The sequence below is a fragment of the Suricata suricatta genome, chromosome 1 (assembly GCF_006229205.1).
Source record: "Suricata suricatta isolate VVHF042 chromosome 1, meerkat_22Aug2017_6uvM2_HiC, whole genome shotgun sequence".
NCBI classification, from domain to species: domain Eukaryota; kingdom Metazoa; phylum Chordata; class Mammalia; order Carnivora; family Herpestidae; genus Suricata; species Suricata suricatta.
In genome coordinates, this window is record NC_043700.1 from 46,180,890 (window position 1) to 46,190,544 (window position 9,655).

Here is a 9,655-nt window from a genome sequence, read left to right on the forward strand (position 1 = left end):
CATAGCCCTTCCTGCTCCGCTTCATTCAGAAGCCCTCCCAAGGAGCAGCTGAAGTCACCGCATGTAAGTTTGGGGTATGGGTGGCAATTCATTTTCTTGCCTGGGAATTTCGCAGGTTGTAAAAGTTTCCCAGGTGTCCATTTATGGGATTACCTTTGTGGACTCATAATTCAGCAACCATTTATCACAAAAGAGATTGGCTAAAGCAGCCCAGGCACTTGTAGAGTTTCCTCTACCAAGGTCTTCCCTCTCCACTGACATCTGTGTTACAGATGGTCTGCTCACCGGGCCCTTGGGAAAGAGCAGTGGTCGCCCAGCAACGCACGCAGGCCCAGGGCACCGTTGTCAGAGGCTGCTGTAGCCACACTCGTGGGAGCACAGTACTTCTCTCCTCCAGCTTTCTGCAAACCTTCGCTTGCCTTTCCTTCGTGACAGATCTCTGCCATGTCTGTCCTGGAAGGAACCCTGCCAACTAAAATGTGACTATGGTATAACCGTACTGTGGTTTAGAAATGCGTTCTTCCTTTTTTTAATTAGCTTATGGCTAAAAATAACAGTCATGTGCTTATGCTCAGATCTGCATGCTGGACTGCCATCCAAAAAGAGCTTTCTCTGCAGACATGGAGGAAGCTGGTAACCTCTCCCACCCCACCCCTACTTCATATATCAGTGTTTTACAAATAAGCTTAATGAGACAACCATTGAATTTTGGGGTAGTCAAAAATATACGATTGCCAAAGGAAACAAATGGGGCAAAAGATGTGAAGAGACATTTCATCGACAAGAATATGCCAACAACAAATATACACATGAAAATTAGCGGTAAGGGAAATCCAATGTAAGACTACAAAGAGATTAGAACAAGTAAAATAAAAAAATGACAATATCAAATGCTGGGAATGATGAAGAGAAACTAGAACCCTCATACCATTAGTTGGTGTGAATATAAAATGGCACAGCCACTCTAGAAAAGTGTCTATTAGCTCTTAAACAAAACAAAACATGGACTCACTGTACAACCCAGCAATTGCACTCCTGGGCATTATTCCCAGAGAAATGAAAACATGTTCACAAAAAAAGCATAGTGCACAAATGCTCACAGCAGCTTTATTTGTAATAACCCCAAACTGTAAACAAATAGTGTCCCTCAAGAGGTGAATGGTTAAACAAATATGGTAGTTCCGTATCACGGAACACTAGTCCGAGATAACAGTGAATGGACCTGACCAGCTCAGCTGAGACACATAACAAGTTGGATGCATCCCAAAGAATTATGCTGAGTGAAAAAAAGTCAGCCTCAAAAGGACACAAACTATATGATTCCACTTGTAGAATATTCTCAAGTTATGGAGTGAAAAACAGATTGGTGGTTGCCAGGGATTAGGAGCCATGGGAGGAGGTGCAGCTACACAGAGGTAGCAAGATGACTATGGGGTGGACTAGTTCTGTATATTGATTGCAAATCTATCCGTGTGATAAAGGGGCACACGTTAGGGGCACCTGGATAACTCAGTCAGTTAAACGTCCAACTTTGGCTCAGGTCATGATCTCACAGCTTGTGGGTTCAAGCCTGTGTTGGGCTCTGTGTTGACAACACAGAGCCTGGAGCCTGCTTTGGATCTTGTGTCTCCCTCTCTCTACCCCTCCCCCTCTCACACTCTATGTCTTTCAAAAATAAATAAACACTAAAAATTTTTTTATTAAAAAAGGCACATGTTATACCAATGTCAATTTCCTGGTTTGATATTATACTACAGTTGTGTAAATTGTAACCATGGAGGAAACAGTGAGGGATATATGGGATTTCTCTTTACTATCCTTGCAACTTCCTCCAGATTTAGAATTATTTCAAAATTTAAAGGTGGATTATGGGGGGGTTGTTTTGTTTTGTTTTAGAGAGTGAGAGAGAGACAGACAGTGTGAGTAGGGGAGGGTCAAAGACAGAGGGAGACACAGAATCTGAAGCAGGGTCCAAGCTCTGAGCTGGCTGTCAACACAAAGCCCAACGCAGGGCTCTAACCCACAAACCGGGAGATCATGACCTGAGCTGAAGCCAGAGCTTAACTGACTGAGCCACCCACACACCCCTGTTTTGTTTGTTTTAAGGCAAGAGGAGTATTCGGGATATTTCATGGAACCCAAAGCAAAGAGTATAACACCTTCTCCCAAAAAACAACAACCAGGAGAGCAATCATGAATCAGAATCTGTCTTCCTGTCTGTCTGTGTATCTGTCTGCCTGTCTGTCTCTTACTTTCTGTCCCCGTCTCTCTCTTCTCTCTGCAAAGCCGCTTTCTTCTTTGTAGACTGCTGTCTCTGCTCCTCCTTGCATGTGGCTTTCTTACAGCCATCAAGGACCCTGTTGCCTTCCAGTGGAGCTGGTATTCTTTGCAGGTGGGCCACACAGGGAAATCTACTCGCTCTCTCTCTAATTCCATTCAAAATCCCCAAGAAAACAAAACCAAGCAGCCATATCAGGGCTGGGAGCCGGTGCCTCCTGTCATGGCGGTGCGGTCACATCACACAGCACAGACATGCCTGCCAAGGTGAACGCCTTCCCCTCCTCCCGTGGAGGCCCTGATCCCACGCAGCGCTTCTTCCTCCTCTAGGTTAATCTTGAGCTGGTCCTGTCCATAGAGGAAATGATAAAAATCCACCATCATATCCTATCTGATAGAGGACACGGAGAGAGAGACTGGGTAATTAGCATGAAGCTCCTGGTTAAACATGGAGAAGGAGAGGAAATCCAGGGCTGCACATGTCGGTGGCTGGATATCGGACAAAGCTGTGGCCGTTGAGTGCTGACTCCTGCAGGCCCCTGGTTATTTGGTGGAGCCACTCCACGTTCTGCCCATTGGGGTACATGGCCTCGTCTGGGGCCCTCGAGACCCACCCCTGGAAGAAGACTGGAGAGGAACCGGCTATGGGGCAGGAAGATCTTCGGAATGGAGCCCGCAGCTTCTGAGCTTGGGTCTGGGCTTGCCTAGGGGATTGAGAAGCCCTGCGGAGTGGATTTGTGTTGCTCTCAAGACCCTGTAAACCCTCAACTGGCAGCCTGCTGATTTAATTTGGGGAGAGTCGATTTGCTGGAAGCCTTTTCTAGACCGCTTGTTAAACTGGACAGCCAGAGGTGGGCCATGTCTGGGGGTCTTCGGATTTTTAAAGGACACCTGAGGTCTGTGCTTGGCTTCTCTGCTTAGTGTGTTTGTTTCTCTTTAGGATGGAGAGGGTAGTGGACACAGTCTGTTTCGCCTCATTAGGCCAGTGGAGCATCCCAAACCTGGTCCTTAATTGTGCTTCGCAGCGACAGGCATCACCACTTCTGCCCAGCACGAGAGCACAGCAGATGGACTTGAGAAAGTGTCAAAGGCTCAGGGCTCCCCAACACCCCCCAGTGCGTCCCAGGTGTCCTCTTTCCAAGTGCCAGTGTTGCGGAATCTGGTCTGGGTCACCCAGCGGAAGAACCAAGCGGCATTCAAAGATCTTGGAAGGGAGAAGGTTTATTTTACCCCGGTGGGCTCAGAGGAGATCGTTCTCCAGAGGTCTGAGCCCATTCCGCATTAATGCACGTGAGGAGCAGGGTGGGAAGAAGAACCCAGAAGGGGGAGCCTTTGATCAGGCACAGGTATTTCCTTATCAGTCCTGTCGGCCATCTTATAACAGATTTTTCCCTAGAACCAGGACCTCCCGGTTTCATGACTGGTGCACCACATTCAGTTCTCCATGTGGGTTGCTGCACGTGGTATGTGCTGCCGCTCGCTAAGTCCACTTTGAGAGTGGACTCGGGTCCTATCCTATCCCATCAGCACAGGGGATCCCAGGAGCCCAGCAGCATAACTGACCTGTGTCTCTCCTCTGCAGTAAGCTGGGCAGCCGCAGACTGGTGCGTGCCTCCACGCACTTCCATGAAGTCCCAGCCAGGAGCCAGCAGTCCAGCATCTTCCAACGTAGCCTTTCTAAGCCTACTAGAGCCTCTGGCTCAGGAGGAAAATTGTCCAAGTTCCCAAAACACTGACACTAAATTCACCAGATGCTGCGGTCTGTGCTCCACTCAACACTCCTCCCTGTCCCCGGGAGAGTGGAATCCTATTGTTTCCAAGTCCTGAAATGGCCCACTTGAGCTCGTTGTCTGCAAATTTACTTCCTGATGCCTGGTTGCAACCTTTTTGGAATCTTTTGGATGCAAATTAACAGGAAATCACTCTGAGTTACCTCAAGCTAAACAGGAAGTTCATTCAAGTTTTCAGGAATATCATGTGGAAACCAACACAAAGGGACAGCTGGGCTGGAACTGGGGACAGGAAGCCAACAGAATCCTGGCAGCCTCTCCCCTCTCCCCCTCTCCCTCCCCCTCCCTCACTCTCCTTTTCTCCCTCCCTCTGTGCCTCTGCCCCTCTCTCCCTGCTTCCCCTCTCCTTACAAGGATGTGCTTCCTGCCCTTTCACACCATGTGCTCACTCCTGTCCATATCTGCATCTATATCCAAGGCTATTTCTGTCCATCTCCATGACAGACCCTGCTCTCTGGGCACTGGCCATCCCATGTTTCCTGACATGAGAAACCTGGTAGCCCCTCTTTCAATCCCAGTTTCAAATATTCAAGCAAGAAAATCCATCTGGCCCGGTTTCAATCAAGTGTGCATGTCTGATGTCAAGGATCTGGGCCAGGGGCAGGGCTGCATAGTATGAATCTGCATGGGTACCATTCTCAGGGCGTGGCCTCTGAGCAGACATCCCATCTGGGTACTCCATCAGGGTCAGCGACTGATCATAAAACACAACATGTGCTCACTGCAAAAAACATCTTAGGACAAAAGGTAATTGCCAATGGCAGAACACTTACATTGGATTAAGCAAAAAAAGAAAAAAGCCGAGGATAGGAGAACATTTGCTTTGAGCATATCTTGGCCCCTAGCACTAGAGCTATTTCTCTCCCCACCCCCAGTGCAGAATTCCCAGGGGCTGAACCCCTCCCTCATCAAGATGCCTTCTCTGGTGATCTCAGCAGGGAGCTAACAAATGCACCCCTAACAGAGGCTGTCAGAAGGGCTGAGGCTGGGAGAGGAGGGGCTATGAGCCAGGCATCCAGTTCTGCCTGCTGCATGCTTGTCTGTACGTGGAAGGTGCTGGAACCAGGGAGATGGATTCATCTCTGGAGTCATCCTGGCACGCTGCCTCCTGATCCCACTCTGGAATGTAGGGAGGGAGGTTGGGAGGGCAGCAACCAATACCTCCCCTACAGAATTTAGGTTGAACCTGGAACATGGGGACATGGAAGACTGTAATGGTAGGTTATAAGGAAAGGTAGAAAAGAAAGAAATACACACAACCTTGCCACGATGACAAAAAGCCATGGTCAATTTCATTTATGTCATTTAGACTCTACTTCATGTTGCTCAATGTCTTCAAAAACTTATTAGATTGATGAGTAGTCCAAACTCAAGGAAAGTAATCTTGAAGATGTATTAGCCCATGAAAAATCAATTTGTATACAAATCCAAGGAAATTAGAAATACGCATAAACAGAATGCCAATAACATTTTTATATTCTAACAAAATAAATAAGACATCAAAGGAAAATGAAAACAGTTAAGCTGGAGGAGGGGCGATGGAGAAGGAGGAACAGAGATTTTGAGCTAATGGGAAAATATAATCAGAAAGATTATATTTCAGTGTGTTTACTTTTCAGAGAGAATAAATACTGGTTTGGGAACGACTCACATTTTAAACTGACTTTCTTATTTTCTAGAAAGAAATTGGCTTTTTCTTATCTAGACAGATTTTTCTTCTTGATTAAACCTGAATTGTCACGTACAATTTCACATACATGAAGCTCAAGGAAAGACAGATCTCATCTGGAGTATTAGAAAGTGGATCGGGGTTGCCTATGGCTGGGCAGGGGTGAGGATTATCTGGGGAAGGGACAAGGGAACTCCGAGGTGAGAGAAATAGTCCGTATCTTGATTGTGGTAGTGATGGGCATGGGTTTATGTATTTGTCAAAACTCACTTAACTTAAAATTAGTTTATTTTTATTGTTGGTAAATCATAACTAAATGAATCTGATTAAATAACATTGTATGGGAGTGGAAAAAGAATAAAAAGAATTATTATAAAGAATAGCCTCTTCCCCCAAGGCTGGGGTATTGGGGAGTTTTTATCCTCCTGGAATCAAATGGGTGTGGCCCTTCTCTCCACAAAGGAAAGGAGGACCAAGGAGAGTCAAGGGAGACTGTCTAATGGAGATGGTCATGGACTTGCATTTGGATGTGAGAACAGGGTGGGGGTTAGGGGTGAGGAGGGGATTTCAGGCTGAGAAGTCAGCACTTGTAAGGCACTGGCTTTCTTGAGTGGTGTATTCAGTGAACTAATAGTAAAATCAAAATGCAGTTGGAGCACTTGGGTGGCTCAGTCAGTGTAAGCGTCTGACTCTTGATCTTGGCTCAGGTCACGATCTCAGGGGTTCGGGAGTTTGAGTCTTGCATGGGGTTCCGTGCTGACAGTGCGGCTCCTGTTTCAGATTCTCTTTCTCCCTCTCTCTGATGGGAAATAAATTGGCCTCGGAAATCCCAATCTTTGCACAAGAAGTTGATCACAGCACTTGATGCAAGGGGTTCCTAGATGTTCTCTCAGAGGAAGAAAGGTGGGGGATTCAAGCTCCCAGCCTGTAAGACGAGAGGGTTGGGCTGGATCACACCTAAGACCCTTTCCCAGGACTGTCGCCATGGCTCCTAAGAAGTCCAGAAAGAAAGAAAGAAGGAAGACAGTGCACTGTCTCTGTCTGCTCACTTCTTCCCTTTGACTGCGTGGTACATTTCAACAAAGCACACGTTGAGGATTAATCCAACAGGCTGTGATCCCAGAATGTACCAGAAACATACTGGGAAGAAGGAAGCAGAGAAGAAGGAAACTTTTGGGTATAGAAGCAGTAGATGGATTCATTCCAAGGCAACAGAAGCAGACTTTTACTACTTTGTGGTGTGTGTTTCAAGTTATGAACAACTATTCCCCAGATGAGCTGTTAGAATCTGTCATAATTTAAGGTCTGCCTTCATGGATTCTGAAGACTAGAAAGGGGTACACAGAGGAGCCCAAAAGGCCAAAGGGAAGAGGGCCCATCTCAGAGATCTGGCACAGAAGGGCTTACTACCATTTTCCCTAACAGAGCCGATCTTGAAAGGGAGAGACTGGAAGTCACTGTCAGCTTCATGTTAAACCTTCAAACCAAACATCACAAGCCACTCTGGGCATTTACCTCAGCCCTCATCTCAGCTCATCATATCTGGCTTCCTTCAGCCTGTGGGCATGCACTCTCCACCACAGTGAGAGCTGTCCCTGGAGAAAGGACTCAGAACACATAAAGCATGACATCATCCTGGCTGCTGAGACTCTGAGGACTCCAATGATGCCTTCAGCTCCCCAGGGATGACACCAGGCAAGTCCCTCCAAGGACCATGAGTGGCTGTGGTTCTTTAAGTAATGAGCATCATGGCTGTGGGAAATACAGAAATACAGAAAATAACCTCACTGAGCTAGTGGCTGGGGAAAGAGAAAATGGGGGAAACCCGCTCCTGGTCATACCTTGACTTTCCTTAGAACCTTCAATGGCTCCTGAGCACCTACAGGAAAAAATTCAAATGTCTCTGTGTGTCCCCAGGGCCTTCCATGCAACCACTCTCCCCTCCCGTACCTTACCCCTAACACACACACACACACACACACACACACACACACACACACACCCCCTACACACAGAACACCTTTTAAGCTACAACAAAATACAGTTGGCTCCCCAAAGGTGCCACACAATTTCTAGACACTCATGGCTGCAGTGATTTGCACTATCTCTCTGTCTGGCTAACTCCGATTTAGCTTTTAAATCCCAGCACAGTTGTCATCCCCTCTGGAACGCTTTCTCTGACTCAGGAAACAATTGCTCTCACCCCTGTATTTCCTAAAGCACCTGATAGAGACAACGATTTAGAACAGCTAAGGTGAGAGCTGAACATGAATCTAGAATTTTTAAAGGGGAAACCTACAGGGAGAATGAAATTCTTAAATTATAGGAAGCATATGGTAACATTCCAAATACTGACGTATGGACGTAGAAAAGATATTTTGAATGTGGGTGGGGGTTTTACAGCAGTTATCATTTTACATCATTGTACAGCCACCTTGCTGCTTTGAGTCTCATTATTATAAGGCTTAGAATTTTGTTTTCTAATTTTAAAACACATGTTCATTGTAGCAATTTTTTAAAATATGGATTTACAAAATTAGAATCTCAAGGTTGTTTATAATTCTTGCTTCTAGTTACCTTTGCATAAATAGAGAACAGTGCACCACCCTAGAAACTGTAGAACACCCAACTTGTTCCTAATGTAATCAGCTGCACAAAATGCAGAGCAAAGACACTTCAGTGCAGAAGCAAATTCCCAGTTATGAATAGTGAGGGTTCTGGTTTCCTCCTAATCATCCCACCCCAGGTTCTCTGAACTGAGAAAGAATACATATGGCAAATGAAAATGTTTCCTTTCCTGTTCCATTTTGGCCTGGGTTTTAGAGAACTATGCTAAATCCAATCTTTACTTCTTCCTATATTTTAAATTCAAGCCCTTTGTTGGATTATGTTTTATAAATGTCTTCTCCCACTCTGTTGTTTGTATGATTACTTTCTTATGACTTCTTTTGGTGAACAAAACATTTTAATCTTAGTGTAGTCAAGTTCATCACTCTTTTGATTACAGTTAAATATTTGTGTGTTCCCTGTTTATTTCCCCTCACCAAGATCTTAAAAATATTCGCTTATTTTGAAAGGACTTTTTGCTTTTTACATTGACTCCAAAATCTACCCAATATTATTTTTATAAATCATGTGAAATTTTGACTGGAATGTGTTGCATCTATAGACCAATTGGAATAGAACTGACATCTTAGCATTTTTGATTGACTATTCCAATCCATGAACATGGTATATTTGTCCTTTATTTAGATCTTCAATTTTTTCAAAAGCTCTTTTTAATCACAGGGATTTTTTTTTTAAGTTTCAAAAAGTTCTATAATTTTGTGTAGAGTCTTCAAAATATTGTGTTATATTTATTCCTAAATATTTACTTTTTCAATATTACTGAAAAAATATTTTGTTGAAATGCCTTTTGTTAAATTTCAAATTCTAGTTTCTTGCCAACGTCATTTATTAATAGTTTATGTGTAAATTGTTTTTATTTACCTACACAAATAATTGTATCACCCACAAATACTGAGTTTTATTTTTTCCTTTTCAATCCTTATACCCTTTATTTCTTTATCTTGCTTTATCCCATTGTCTAGGGCCTCCAAAAAGATACTGAAGAGAAGTGATGATTGTGAACATCTTTGTCTTGTTCCTGACTTCAGGAAAAAAGCTTTCAACACCTCATCATTAAGTATATGTTTTCAGGGCCCGTTGGTGGCTCAGTCAGTTAAGCATCCAACTCTTGAATTTGGCTCATGTCGTGATCTCACCATTAGTGAGTTCAAGCCCCCTGTCGGGTTCTGTGCTGACAGCTCAGAGCCTGGAGCCTGCTTTGGATTCTGTGTCTCCTCTCTCTATCTCTCCACCATTTGCAGTCTGTCTCTGTCTCTCAAAAATGAATAAATGTTAAATAAAAAATTCTAAA